Source organism: Lolium rigidum, chromosome 3, assembly GCF_022539505.1.
Source record: "Lolium rigidum isolate FL_2022 chromosome 3, APGP_CSIRO_Lrig_0.1, whole genome shotgun sequence".
Lineage (NCBI taxonomy): Eukaryota > Viridiplantae > Streptophyta > Magnoliopsida > Poales > Poaceae > Lolium > Lolium rigidum.
Genome location: NC_061510.1, coordinates 407,487,636 through 407,503,481, shown reverse-complemented (window position 1 = coordinate 407,503,481; position 15,846 = coordinate 407,487,636). Strand labels below are relative to the sequence as shown.

General features: G+C 49.7%; 1 non-coding gene across 1 annotated transcript; it reads left to right on the top strand.

The window, feature by feature from the left end:
- The first annotated feature begins 14,706 nt into the window (after positions 1–14,706).
- Positions 14,707–14,814, top strand: LOC124704849. Its single transcript, XR_007003724.1, has one exon. It is a non-coding gene; the product is annotated as a small nucleolar RNA Z118/Z121/Z120 (small nucleolar RNA).
- The last annotated feature ends 1,032 nt before the right edge of the window (positions 14,815–15,846 follow it).

Below are 15,846 nucleotides of genomic sequence, written 5' to 3'. Positions count from 1 at the left end.
TTGGCAAATTTGTTGTGTCATTGTAGACAGCATCGGCCTGTGTTCTGAGCAATGGATATGGCGATGGTAGTGCCGGAGCACTGGTGTTTTGTGTTTTTTTCTTTTTCTTTTTAGTTTGCATGAACGATGGTGACAGAGTGTTGTCGAGCTGGAGGCATCAGACTTGCTCGCGCGGTTTGGGATTCTTTGTGAGACTCTGCCTTCCAGCGTTGTCTAGGTCTTCTTTTTTGTGCAAGTCTTGTTTCTGTATGGTCTGCATTAATAAAGGTAACGCGGAGCAGAATAACTTTTTGCGCAGTATAGACTTGGTTACTTATGGGAGCAGGTAAATGGAGGCCGAGCTATATGTAGCGTTTTGTTTTAAACACATAAAATTCGTATTTTAAATTTTTTTTAAAGTCCGGAAAACCGCAGAGGTAGCCAAAGATATATATACACAAACTTGTAAAATCTCAGTATGTATTCATTTTAAATTTTGTCAGATTTTATCTTTTTCTGTAGCCTAGAATGCAAATTAGCTCGTATTAAGATTTTGCATGTTTATAGCATATATTATTGGCTCCCTCTAGAATTTTATTTCAGATTTTTGATTTAAAAATACGAATTCTAACTGTTTGAAAATAAAGTGTGTAGCTTATTTGAGTTCCCGTTGCTCGGTCTTAAACTGAACTGGATCTGGATGAGCGGATGAATCCGGCAACCTGCGTTCAACCGAGAGCTGCTCCTCCTAAGCGTGGGTATATATAGTCCCAAAACTGAAGGAATTTTAGTTTACTTGAGACAAAGTGGGTTTTAAAACTAAAAGTTCTAAGTAGTTGATCGATTATTTTAGTGTGGTTTCGCCACACCAAATATTATATGCATCATATTCCCAATGTGGCCAAACCATCGAGAAAGAATACCAAAGCCCACAATAAAAATGTTCCTTTTTCACGGAGACATTCAGTTTCATCTCGGAAATCATGTCCAGCGATCCTTCGTTTCGCCTCATGTCCACAAAACATGGCCATCAAATGAGCTCGACTGACCTTATCTCTTCCCGTTCTTCTGTGGCCTCTCCTTGTTTCTTCCTCGTGTGTGTCTTCTCCCCTAGAAGTACAACCGCGGATTTTGCCCATCGATATTCCTCTCCCCCACCGCAACGGTGTCGCCGTTCCTCTCCCGTCACTACGTCTGCTGGGGAACACGTATAGAAAACAAAAAATTCCTACGTATAACCAAGATCATATGCGAGAGAGGAGGTAGCAAATCATACCCTCGTAGATCGATCTAGTTGTTGATGATGAGGTTGATGAAGTCGCAAGTCGATCCCCACAACTAGACTTGTCTAGTCACGTGGAGATATATTATCCCTCGAACGATGCCACGAACAAGCATCACACATGCAACACCTTCACGGTATCCACACGTACGTGATCAACAACACCGCGTTGAAGTGTGATCAAGCACACGGTCGAAGCCGAACGTGTCGATGAAGATCTGGCAGCGCTTCCGCGAGCTCGACTAGATTAGATCTAGAGGGGTGTAGAACTCGGGCAACACTCTATGAAGAAGAAGGGAAGAAGATCTCCACGGAGGTCTTCTGGTGACGTCAGCTAGGGTGGCATCAAGGGAGGAGGTGGTGCGGCGGAGGTGGTGGCCAATGATGGCACTAGGGCAACAGCGGCGCATGGGTGGCTCGGCGTAGGCATCGGCTAGGGTTTGGGAGAGGGGCCGTGCGGCATAGGTTTGGCTGACCCTCTCTCCTATGAGGCCGGTCGACCCCTCTTGCCCCTCCAACAAATCGACTTATAGGGGATTTGGAGTCTCGGTGGACTCCTCCCTCCCCCCCCCCCAAACTGACCTGGGAGGGGAGTTGGAGTCCAAACGGACTCCATCCCCCAATCCAAGTTAAGGGGAGAGAGTCCAATCCTTGGACTCTTCCCTCCTATTTATGTGTTGGCCATGGTGGGGCCCATGCGGACAAAGAAGGATCCTTTATGAATCTGGTGTTGAGGCTTAGTTTCATCGAATGTGAAATCAAGCTCAGATGTAGTCGCTGAGGGGTCACTCTAATGAAAGACGAAAGGAGTGGTTGGTTTCGTTTTAATTGGGGCATTCTAGGATCTTTTTTTAATGGGCGTTCGTTTCTTCTTCATTCTTTCATTCTACGGAGTAAGGAGTTTTCAAGCAAGAGTTTTTGAAAGTAATGAATCTAGTATCGACGGAATGGTATGTAGCTTCTTAATATTCATTTTCCTAGGGAATGAGCCAACCCACACAAGAGTCATGTCTTAGTCATGTCAACCTTTCGTATTACTATACGATACACATCTCATTGCTTGTCGATACATAATATTGCCCGAGATGAAACTCAAGGTTATCCTTGTTTATCGGCATGTTCTCTTTACTCAATCCGCATCACCGATATTCCTGTGACATAGCATCTTAGTCACGGGTCTGGTCAGACGATGATAAACACCATGATGCATGAGTAGGCCCAAAGTGTATCTCTCCATCGCTGGAATAGCAATTTCCGCAATCACATAAAATGACACTGCACCATACTATCCGGAATGAATGAAGACCATCCTTATTTTGACTGAAGCTAATACACTTATATCATAAAATATAAAGTTAATTATGAAATGGAAATAAAGAATAATAAAACTTTATTATTGCCTCTAGGGCATATTTCCTTCAACACCATCGTCTTGTTGATCCGTCTCGCATCTCCTCTCACCTTTCCTCATCTACCTGCAACTTCCCCTAATGAACACACCAGCCGAATTTTCCGCCGCCACAACCTCCTTGCACCGCCTCTCACCGCTTGTTCATTGTGTAGCCTCCCATTGCTAGTTGCTCGCGTCGCCAACCTCCAGTGGTCCCCACATGGCGATCCTGAAAGGTCACGGGATGGTGTTGCGAGCGATTTCCAGCCGTGGAAAGTTATGCTACGAGCTATTGTCGGCTGTGGGCGGCTGCTACGAGGAGGAGCGGAGCTATGGTGATCTAGATTCGGTAATGCTGCAAGTGGTGCTCAGTGTTGCTGCAAGCGGTGGATGGGGGAGGGGCACCAAGGAAGGGCAACGATGCTGCTACCAGTGGTCAATGTTGGTACTAGCAGCGGTTAACAATGCTGCAAGAGCTATGCCATGGTGATGCTAGCCTGAGTCGGGAATGCCGCAAGAGGTTTTTGGTGGTGGTACCATCCTTGGAGTCAACAAGGCTGCTACAGGAGGTGGGCGGCGATGACACCGACTCTGGACGGCGGTATTCGAGCAAGCCATGGTCGAAGATGGTGCAATCTGACGAGGGTTGGACAACGCTGTGAAGTGTGGTGGGTTGAGCTGCAAGGGTGTTGTTGTTTTCGTACGGGGAGAGGATATTTTCGTGCGGTTACAGAGGAGGTGCAGGACGCTGTATACATGATGGCATATTTTTTTTTATCACATGGTCTTGCGAGATTGATCATATGGCTAGCGAGCCCGGGGAGGGGGAGGGGGGATCATACGTTTTGATACCCCGAGACGCTCAACTCCCGCCTTTTTCAAATGAAGGCCTGAAGCTACCTTTAGACTTATAAAACAAACAAACGGTAGATACAAAGTGTTGAAATATCAGTTTATAGACAATGCGCAAAAACGAGCAAGAAAAACAGCTTGAAAAACGAGGCCTTTATCCAGCCACGCAGTTACCTCAGAGACATATCTTGCCTTTGCCAGCTCCCAACTTGCTTTCGTTATCGTGCCATCTGCATCCACCTTCAAAGAAGGCCCCTACCTTCTCGTCCTGGGTAGAAAGGCATCATATCGTCGAAAGATGGAGCAGTCCACTCTAGAGCATGCATGAACACACAAGATGGGTTGCCCAACAACAGAACACCGAGCACGACAAACCTCTTCACACCGGCTACCCATGAACATCGACGCAGCTAACACCTACCACCCAGCAAGACGCAACACCTAGTCATAGACCATTTTATATATTTGTACTATAATAACCATTATGGATGCAACTTGAATCTCGACTGGAAACAAAATAATATGTTGTTGCCTTGTTGCATCTTGGAGCATGGTAATCATGGATGCGGAACCAGCTTACCACAATTTAGGTACACATAGAACTTCACAGAAGGATATGCCAAGGAGATCCTGTAGATTTTCTTAGCGCAACGTCCAGGAGCAGATGGTCTAATCCTTTTTCCAACCGTAATGGTCACCTTTGTAAGCTTTGGGGCACATTTGAATATAAGTTCCAAGAAATCAAAGCCATGATTCTCTCCTCTGAAGTTTTGGATTTCCACTTCTTCCAGATGAGGCAAGGATATACTTTGGTTTCTCCAGTTCTTGGGCTCATCGCAGAAACAACTTTCTATGCATGCTTGTGTCGCCTAAAACACATAAGTAGTATTAATTAGAAATGTATAACGTAGGATATCTATTTTTTGTGAAACCCCGTAGGACATCTATTTATGCATGCTCCTCAACAAGGAATACATATGATAAAATGGTCTTGAACAATTACAGCTTATGTAAGGCACGTAAGTAGTTACCTCGGATTTCTCTGACCTCACTAGGTTGACCTTGAGTATTTTTGTAACACCGTGAACAGAAAGCGCCCGAAGGAGATGAAACATAGTTGCTCCATAGATATGCCCCATTGCTTCGAGACGTATGCCCACAACTGAGAACTTGGTAAGCGAAAGTTTCTCCATCTCTCGTGCAAAGTCGATACTTGCATATGAGGGAACCTGCTTAAAAGTATGACGACACATAAGACTAGTTAACAATAAGGTAGGGTAAATAGCCTACCAGAATGTCTTATAATTTAGAAGGAAGGTAGTAAGATAGTGAACAAATTAGGTAATTAAATTGAGCAAGACAGTGGACATACAGAGGCGGACATGTCCATGGACAAGACATGGGCGTGAGGGAGTTGTTGAATCGACAACCATGCGTCCTCTTTTCCATCCTCCGTGAGTCCCCGTTTCCTGATGCTCGCTGCCGTCTCTAAGCTCAAGCTGTGGAGGATCCAAAAACCGAACACAGCAGCTGGCCAAGTATACTTGCGCCGCCACGAGACCTTCTCCACCAACGGCGCCACGATGGATGTGGGGAGTTCCCCGCCGGCATGGACTTCCATCGTCAGATTTTTAAGTTGGGGGGTCACGATATCGATGCCACGGCAATCCTTGTAGGTTACCAGGACAAGCTCCCGCAACAATGTTGAGTGGACCATGATGCGGCGTCCGGACGTAGCACCCTCCACCTTGAGCACACGAAGGCTCGGGCAACTAGAGATAAATTCGCCAAGGCTGTCGATGTCGCAGTGGGAGAGGGACAATCTCCCGAGTGCCGAAAGCTCACGGTACAACGGTGATGTGATGCTGCCGATGCCCGACATGTTAATCTCGATCGACATGTTAATCTCGATCCCGGAGTAGAGGCCGCGGAGCTTGGCTCTGAGGACGCGTAGTCGTGGGCAGCTGGTGACCAAGTCAACGATGCGGACGATCGCGCCGGAGATGGACAACGTCTCGAGCGTGGGGAACTCGCCGGCTGCCAGTGGCTCGATGATGAATTCCTGGGTGTCTAGCACGATAGAGGTGGCGTGCTGGAAGCAAGGCAGTTCGATGATCGAGTCGGTGTGGTGTTGTCCGGAATTAAAACGGTACTGGTACGGTGCGATGGTGAAGACTAGCCTGGCCGGCGAGAAGAGCGCTGCGGCGTGCAACAGGGAGTTGGCGTCGGCGGCCTCAGGTCTCGATGGGAGGCATATGTCGAGCTGGAACGCCGTGCCCGCGGGGGAGGCGGCTTTGAAGGGGAGAATCGCCGCCTCGATCGTGGCGGGCATGACAGCACGGAAGGCGAGATCGGTGAGGCGGGTCCAGAGGCCGCGCCACCGGCGCGAGAGGAGGCCGGTCCGCACGGCGGCACGGACGCATTGCAGGCGCTCCAGGATCAGGAGGATCATGTCGTCGGAGAGGAGGCTGATGCGGTCAGCTCCGCTTGGACCACGCCGCCAGGAAGGTCCATGCCGCTGCAGCGGCGGCCGTGAGCGGAGGCGATGCCCCGATTGCAAATCCATGGATGCAACACGTACACAAAAGTTTGTGGGCTCTCTCCTTCTTATTTGTACGGACGTGACGGTCGGCAGAGAAAGACCCTCGATGTATGAATCCGAACCGGATAGGGATAGGTCCATCCAGCTCGATCGGCCGCCTCCGGTCCTCAACGTCGCGGTGGTGACTGACTGCACGTGAAACTGAAAGTCCACCGAGTCCGAGTGTGTCTTTCTTCGTTCGCTTTGAATTATTTCAGCGAATTCGTTCCACTTCCACTCGGTGGTGGACCGTCCCGCAAACAAGACACGTAGAGTAGCAAGCATGTCCATCGGCGCGACGCATTTCGGACGTCCAAACGGACACGTCGCGTCCGTTTGCGGCGGTCCAAATGGTCGAAATCGTCCGAGTGTCCGTTTGCGTCGGGGGTGGCTCCAGCGGCACGACGCATAATTTTTTCTTCCATTTATGAAGCCATAATTTACATTAATAAAAAACATAAAAAAGCCATAAAGGCGTGTTGCCTACTGCTTGTCGTCGCTGACGAGGTCAATGAACTCCGGCGTCGGCCATGGAAGCTGGTACGCTGGCGGTGGAGGAGGTAGCGCCGCTTGCGCAGGAGGCAGTGGCCACGGATCCCACGCCGGAGAAGGAGGCGGAGCGTGGCGTTGGAACGCGTCGGCGTGGCCGGCCTCCCCTGCGCGAGCGCGGACTCGCGGAGCTGGATTGCGAGCCCGTCCCACAAAGCGAGCTCGTTGAGCTTGTCCTGCTCGCTGTTGGCCAGTGCCATGGCAATGGCCTCCTCCTCGGAAAGGTCAGGCGGCTGGGTCTCTGGATCCCACGCCGTGGTCGTAGTCTGCCATGACGACGTCCTTGTCCTCGTCCTCGTCCGCGTCCTCCTGGTCGTTCTCTTCTTCTTCTGCGGCGATCTCGCGGTCGAAGTAGTCCACGTCGCCGAGGTAACCAGCGCGGCGGCGAGCGTCGAACTCCCACGTCCCGAATGAAATCCAGTTGTAGGAGTTCAGCGCGTACGCCTGATCCTCCCGCAGATCCGGCGGCAAGATCGCTCGGCGGCGGCGCACCTCGTCCCGCCGCTCTCGGCCCTCGCATGGTACCGGCAGGTTTTCCTCCCATAGTTGCCGCGCGAGGTCAACGCGGACGTACTGGCCGACCCGTGCCTTTTTGCCAGACCGCGAGCCGCTAGCCTCCTGGTCGTTCTTCGTCTTGCGGAACGGCTAGCATTTCTTCCCCATGGTGTCGGTGGGGTGGATAGTGTGGGATTTGGCAATGGTTTGGTCGGGGAAATGAGCGCCGACAGCGTCCCTTTAAGAGGCTCGGACGCCATCTCGCCTTTAATGGCCTGCCACTGCAACGCCTACTAGCTGCGCACGCTCGCGAAAGTCGAGGCGGGCCATTAACGCGGCCCTGCAAAGGCTGCAGCGCGCCGCCCGCAAGTAATGCCGCGGAAGAAGAAGCAGTTGTGCCGCTGCCAGGCGGGCCCGTGCGAGGACTGAGCGGACAATTTGCGCGTCCGCGCATCGTCCGCAGAGACGCAAACCTGGCGCATATTTGGGCCAGGTTTGCGTCTCCGCGGACGGCCCGGTCATTTTGCGTCGCGCCGCTGGAGATGGTGCCAGACGCATTTTTGGTCACGGCGGACACAAACGGTCGCTCAGCGTCCGTTTGCGTCGCGCCCCTGGAGATGCCCTAAAATTAGCTAAGCACAAGCGCGGTCGGTCGATCCCACCGGTCCATTCTCCCATCCCGAAAATCAAAATCAAACCCAAACCCAAACCCTAGATCGATTCCATTCCATTCCCTTTCTCCCCCTCCACACCACAGACGCGGCAGCGGCGGCGATCCAACCAAAACCCTCCCTCTCCGCTCCAGCATGCATTACTCGCCGGCGCGGGCGTCCATCCGTGTGCGGCGCTTCCTCGACCTCGCCGAACCGCGTCGCGCGCGCCCGCAACAAGGAGGAGGAGGAGATGGCAGATGCAGGTGGCCGCGACATGGCCTCCATGGTGACGTCCCCATAGAAGAAATTCTGGTACATATGTCGCCGGGTCGGACGCAAACATGCTAAATCTATGGACGCAAAGATGAAAGCAAATTAAAGAGATATCATACAGGTCGGAGGGCGAAGGCAGCCATACCAACATTCCTGCAATCAGGTTGTAGGGAACAGAGACAATGTCGAGCGACAAGCGCTTTGCGGGCTTCTTCTGGCGGTGTGTCCCTCGACACCCGACACGACGTCGGTGCGTGCCCTGACGAACCCGGGGGCTTGAGCGACGTATGATAATGCATCATCCTTTCATGGGATGAAACAGCGGGCAATCTTGTTGTTACCGTTATCTATGCGGCCATGATGTCTACGGGTGCTTCTATTCTTGTAGACAGTGTTGGGCCTCCAAGAGCAGAGGTTTGTAGAACAGCAGCAAGTTTCCCTCAAGTGGATCACCCAAGGTTTATCGAACTCAGGGAGGAAGAGGTCAAAGATATCCCTCTCAAGCAACCCTGCAATCACAAAGCAAGAAGTCTCTTGTGTCCCCAACACACCAAATACACTTGTCAGATGTATAGGTGCACTAGTTCGGCGAAGAGATAGTGAAATACAAGTAGTATGGATGTATATGAGTGGTAATAGCAATCTGAATAAAATATGGCAGCGAGTAAACATGCAACAAAACAGTAAACAAACAGAGATTCGATGCTTGGAAGCAAGGCCCAGGGATCCTGCTTTCACTAGTGGACACTCTCAACAATGATCACATAATAGAACCACTCTACACTCTTTTGTTGGATGATGAACACCACTAACTGTGTAGGATTACACGAACCCTCAATGCCGGAGTTAACAAGCTCCACAACATTCGATATTCATGTTTAAGTAACCTTAGAGTGCAAGATAGATCAACACAATTACACCAAGAACTAACATAGCATGCACACTATCACCATCACACTATGAAGGAGGCATAGATCACATCAATACTTATCATAGCAATAGTTAACTTCATAATCTATAAGAGATTACAATCATAGCCTACACCAAGTACTACACGAGGCACACACTGTCACCATTACACCGTGCAGGAGGAATAGAGTACTTTAATAACATCACTAGAGTAGCACATAGATGATATTCAACTAGATCACATAAAGAGAGAGATGAACCACATAGCTACAGCGGAGCCCTCACCCCGGGGGTGAATTACTCCCTCCTCATCATGGAGACAGCGATGGCGGTGAAGATGGCGGTGGAGACGGCGGTGGAGATGACTCCGGGGGCAATTCCCCGTCCCGGCGGCGTGCCGGAACAGAGACTTCTGTCCCCCGAATCTTGATTTCGCGATGGCGGCGGCTCTGGAAGGTTTTCTCGGGTTTCGTCAATCGTATCGATGTTTTAGGTCAGGAAGGCCTTTATAGGCGAAGAGGCGGAGTCGGAGGCGCCACGGGGCTCCCTCCCCATAGGGGGGCGCGGCCCAGGCCCTGGCCGCGCCACCCTGTCATCTGGGGCCCACAGGGCCCTCCTCTGGTGGCTCTCGGGTGTTCTGGAAGCTTCGTGTGAAAATAGGGTACTGGGCGTTGATTTCGTCCGATTCCGAGAATATTTCCTTACTAGGATTTCTGAAACCAAAAACATCAGAAAACGAGAACGGCACTTCGGCATCTCGTCAATAGGTTAGTTCCGGAAAACGCATAAAAACGATATAAAGTGTAAACAAAACATGTAGGTATTGTCATAAAACAAGCATGGAACATCAGAAATTATAGATACGTTGGAGACGTATCAGGCCATCTCGCTTCCTTGACTCCACCACCCTCTCTCCGGTGTGAGCTTCTTCCTTTTCTTGACCAAACCGGGCATCCGGGCACGACTACCTTTTTTGGGCGACCGCGGCTGAGAACCGGTACCGTCGTGTCTGGAGCAGTGGTTGTGGCGGCGTACAAAGCGAGGGACATCTTGGCCTCCATGGATCGAACTAGTGCACGACGGTTGCACATGCGTCAACTAGGTGAGAGTGGAGGGAGGAGAGTAAATACGTTGGAACAAACTTGTCCGCAGGGCGTAGTTCGTTTGCAGATTACCGTTGGGCCTCGTTCTTAGGCCACTCGGATAGCATCTATCCATTTGGGGGCCTCCATTGGAGATGCCCTAACATCACTAAACCACACATTATTTTGTCCATTTGTGAGCCTTCCTTGGATATGCCCTAACAACACCAAACCACACATTACTTGAAACAGTCCGGAAGCAAAAACAAAAAAAAGAGGCCACCTTGGAGATTTTCTAATGGAACATACAAAACTATATAAGTTTGTAATAAAACTTATATTTACCAGTTTTGAAGTGATAAAGCATAAAATATGGTGTAATGATCGATAACAAAAAAAATCGAGAATACACCTTGAAAAGGTGTATCAATCACATAGAAGAAAGCCACATATCGTACTCCGCCTTGATGTTCTCCCTAATGGACCGCTGCGAGGGTGAAGCTCCGTTGAAGACCACGTCCATTACGGTGCCTCCAGATGCACTAAAAGATGAGGATGATAGCTGTCCACATGTCTCGCCTATGCGCCGCGGGGCAAATCCGCGACGTCCACCACTCAAGAAGATCTGTGTCACTATCAGGGATCCAATCCATCCTATCCCACCGCCTGAGGGCCCAATCCTAGATCTCCCTTGCCACCACACACCCCAGGAGTAGGTGCTGAAGCATCTCGGGCTCTTGGTCGCGTAGGGGGAAAGCCACCGGGCAAGGCAAACCTCGACGGCCAAGGCGGTTCGTCGTCCAGCAACGGTTCTTCGCGGCGAGCCACGCAAAGAACTTGCAGCTGTAGGGTCCCCTCGAGCGCCAAATCTCCTCCACGATGGGGGGCCTTGACCGCGCCTGCAAAGAAATCTTCATAGGCCAATTTGGAAGAGTATTGGCCGTCTCCGGACCACCGCCACACCAACACATCCTCTTGATCCGACACGAGGGCAATAGCCGCAAGCCTTTGCCACAGGAGAAAGAACTCCACATGGGTGCCACTCCCCAAATCCGGCCCTACATCCCTCAACCATAGCCCCGTTAGACCGAGCGGGAGTTGGCTCGCCTTCGGGAGACCATCTTTACCACGTTTGGCGCAAAATCCGCCACCTAGTCCCCATTTAGCCAACGATCGGTCCAAAACCTGGCATGCACCCCATTGCCGATCGTATAGCAAGTGGCATCGTCAAAGATCGCAGAGCACATGCTAGGCAACCTGATGTCGAGCCCCGTCTACGCCTTCATATGATCCACTCTCTTGAGCCACGCCCATCTACAATGAAGGGCAAGATTCAAAAGTTTGAGGTTGGGGAGGCCCAAGCCGCCCAAACACTTGGGGAGGCCACCTTATCCCACACCACGAGGCAATGCCCGCCATTGATCTCACATGAAGGCTCGACAAAGCTTCCAGAGTGCTTCCAAGACCTTGGGGGGGGGATGTCCAGCGACATCAGGGCATGAACAGGAATCGCGCTGAGCGTGGTCTGGACCAAGATGGTCCTACCCCCTCCCCCCCCCCATTGAGGAGCTTCGCACACCACGGGGGCAACCGGCTGGCTGCACTATCCGCTAGAGGTTGTAGCTGCGCTGCCGTTAGCTTCCTCAAACTAAGCGGTAGGCCCAGGTACTTGAAAGGGAAAGATGCCACTTCGCAACCAAGGATTTGGTGCGCTAACTCCACTTGTTCAGGCTGGCAACGGATAGGGTGGAGGGAGCACTTGGCAACCAAGCACTTGGCCAGGTTAGTGACTTGCATCTGCCGGACAAAAAAAAAATCATGCCAATACAGAAGCATGGTAATCATGTTAACATGTAGAATCGTGACTTCTCCTTTGGTGTCTTTTCAGCTAACTAGACCATGCGTAATACAAAATGTTGAACATGTAGAAAAATGAAATACTCTCACTCTAAATCTTGAAAAATGCTGCGATTGTATGAGTTTCTCAGCAACATATATATAGGAAACATGTTCGAAATGATTTGAGCATCGATATAGTTTCTGACAATATACCATATTTCTTCTAATAATATAACCTTGTTGCATTTAGGAGCATGGTAATCATGGATGCGGTGACAAGACAGCCGCCACTTGCATCTCGCATGTAAATAAAATATGCATCTCGCATGTAAAGAAAGTATAATCTTGTTGCATCTAGGAGCATGGTAATCATGGATGCGGAACCAGCCTACCATTACCAAGGTACACGAAACAATTCACAGAAGGATACGTCAACGAAATACTGTAGATTTTCTCAGCGCAACCTTCGGGGGAAAATGATTTAGTCCGTTTCCCAACCTTAATGGTCACCTTCTTAAGCTTCGAGGCACATCTGAATATAAGTTTCAAGAAATCAAAGCCATAGTTCTCTCCTCTGAAGCCTTTAATTTCCACTTCTTCTAAATAACGCAAGGATATACTTTGGCTTCTCCAATTACTGAGCCTATCACGAACAAATTTCTTTTCCATGCTTGTTCCGCCTAAAACAAATATATAGTATTACAAATTTAGAATGTACAGTGTTTTTTTTAAATGTTTGCTCCACAACTAACAAAATTCCAGAACAATTCCACGACTAAGGACACCTGTATAAAACTATATATCTTGAACAAGTACTGCTTATGTAAGACACAAAAGTAGAGCAAAGTGTTACCTCGCATTTGTCTGACCTCAGTAAGTTCACGTTGAGTATTTTTGTAGCGCTTCGAACTGGAAGCGCGTGAAGGATATGAAACAGAGTTTCTCCATACACATGCCCCATTGCTTCGAGAGAATCGAGACCCTTTTCTTCAAGATGTATGTCGACAACAGAGAAATCGCTAAACGGAAGTTTCTCTATCTCTCGTGCAAAGTTGAATTCTGCACATGAGCGATGCTGCATAAAAGTACGCCAAGAGCACAAGAGCAATTTAAACAAGTTACTAACAAATTCGGTAAAAATAGTGAGCAGGACAGGTGGGCTTACGGAGGCACACAGGGCCATGGACAAGACATGGGCTGGAGGGAGTTGTTCAACCGGCAACCATGCCGAGGTCTGTACGCTCAAGCTCTGTAGAGATTGCCATTTATACGAGCACCGCCACGAGACCTTCTCCACCAATGGCGCCACGACGGCCGTGCCAAGGTACGGCTTGTGTCGTCCGGCATGCATGGACTTCCATCGTGAGCTGCTTCAGTTTATTTTTGACGATCAAGCTGCTTCAGTTTAGAGAAGCGGCCTGACACGTTCATGCAGATGTCGATGGACACCGCCACCTCGCGCGAGCCGAAAGCATCTTTGAGTGAGCCCAATTCCCGCTCGAGCTAGGCGGAACTTGGCTCGGTCGGTCCATCCCACCCCACCCCACCCCACCTTCCCCTCCCGAAAAAATCAAAACCCAAACCCTAGATCAATTCCATTCCATTCCCTTTCTTCCCCTCCACACCACAGACGCGGCGGCGGCGGCGGCGGCGGCGATCCCCTTTCGCCGCGCCCCAACCAAAACCCTCCCTCTCGCCGGCGCGGCCTTCCATCCGTGCGCGGCGCTTCCTCGACCTCGCCGAACCGCGTCGCCCGCGCCCGCAACAAGGAGGAGATGGCGGATGCAGGTGGCCGCGGCATCCACCACCACGCCAACAGCCACGCGCGTCGCCGGTAAGCCACCCTCCCTAAAGAACCCTAGGGCGACGCGAATCAGGGAGACTGCAGCAAGATTCCATTTTGTTTTTCTTGTTTTAGATGTTGTTACTGCAGTACCATAATTTTGGATCCCGGATCGGACAAGTGCTCTAATTACTCTAGTCGCTTGCTTCTGAATCGGTTCCCGTATATATATATATGCTATGCAAAATGAGCCTTTGATGTATCTCATTCTCTTCACTCACTTGCCATTCAATGCTTAACATACCGCTCATCCTCAGATTCCTCTTGCTGCGCCTCCAACAAGACAAGTAGGCTTGCTGCTCTTCTGCTCCAACGGCGGCGACGATGTTGGCATCCGTGCGCGCCAGTCCGTCGAGCTTGGTGAACTGCATCGCCCGCGCTCGCAACAAGGTGGTGATGGCGCATGCCCGTAGCCGCGACAACCACCACCACCTGCTGCTCTAATCCAACGGCAGCGACGATGGGCTGCTGCCGCTAAGCCGGTTAGCACTCCATGGAGTAAAACAGCTACTACGCCTCATACTAAGGTGCCTTTAACTGCATCTCTTAACGCCTAATAGGTTATATAACACTGCATATAAAGAACTTTCATACTCATATGCTGATGCTCTTCTTTGAGACAGCCCAGGCATGAGATGATTATATAAAACTATTGCTGTCATAAGTTGCAATTGTATCTGATTTCCTCTCTTTCACATGCAGTTCATGGCGTCAGACCGCATTTCAAGCACATGATCATCCCATAACTGGGGTATTCAAGGCAGAACCTTTTCAATGCCATGGTTTCAACTTCCCAAATCGATTTGAGCACAACTTAATGTGCCACAGCGATGGGTTATTTATCCTGCGAGCTGTTTGTGCTTTTCCACTAAATCTTTATCCTTTGGCTGGTCGCTTCACAATGGCGCTCTGCTTTCTTCTTGTGCATTTTTTCATGCTTTCTTTTGTTTGTTCACGGATTTACCCTTGTCTCCATCTTTGTTTGCTGTGATGAATCATAAGGACGGTATCTGATTCAGGTGGCTCTTGAAAAAGGCCTCCTTCCTTGATTATACATCCTAAGCTGATCATACATTCTGAGCAAACATAGGCAATTCTGAATGGAGAATCAATTGATTCACAAGTTGTTTGTGCTTTTAAATCGACCATCTTTTTTTTTTATCATGTTGTCTATCTCAATATAATGAGCACAACTACATGTTTGACTTGACGAATCTACAAGGACGGTATCCAGTGTTAGACTGCTAGTTCTCTGCATTTTCCCCCTTGTGTGCTAGAGATAGTGGCTGCTGGCTTATGACTTTGTTTATTTTAATTTTGCCCATTTCTTACTGCTAATTAGCATGTGATGCACATCACATCTTGTATGGCAGTTTTGTCATCTCAATGGTATCAGTTTGTTAATTCTTCTGGTTTGCACACTCGTATGCTTTATGGTTGCATGCTCTACTACGAGCGAGCACTGAGTTTTGGGTTCTAGATATAGAGATGAATTTCCTCGAACCATTTGAGGCCTTCCTTGTGCCGTTGTGTTACATCTTGATTTCGTCTTTTTAGTTAATAAGTATATGTAATCACATTCCAAGTGTGTGTGCTGCAGAAGGCTTTTGAGTTCATACCTGTAGGTATCATATCGGTCCTTGCATCTTTTAGTATTTGTTGTTATCAACATGCATCTTGGCTGAATACGAAACCTCCATTATTTCTTGTATCCATTTTGCAGTTGATGGACAAGTCATGCACACATTAGTATGCCTGTGCAGACTACCCCTGTGGAGACCCTTCTTCCTTGAGCCCCTCACCAGATCCCGTCGCCGACCTCTCTTCCCCTTGCTGCCGGCGGCCATGGTGGCTGGTGGTGATTGGGAGGGGGGCATGGTTCCCTGTAGTTTTAGGAGTTCTCCTTTTTAGCTTTTCGCACCCAAATAAAGGGATGGCTGGATCCAGATCCACCTTGGTCGTTCTTCTTTCTTCTCTCCCTCAAGCTTTTGGCTTTCAGGCAGAGAGATGGAGATGGGTTGACGGAGGCTTGACTTCAGTCGCCTTTGCTCCTTTGACCCCATCCCCTTGCTGTAATAATTTCTCCTGCTGGCTTCTAGATGGAAGGCCAAAATCTGAG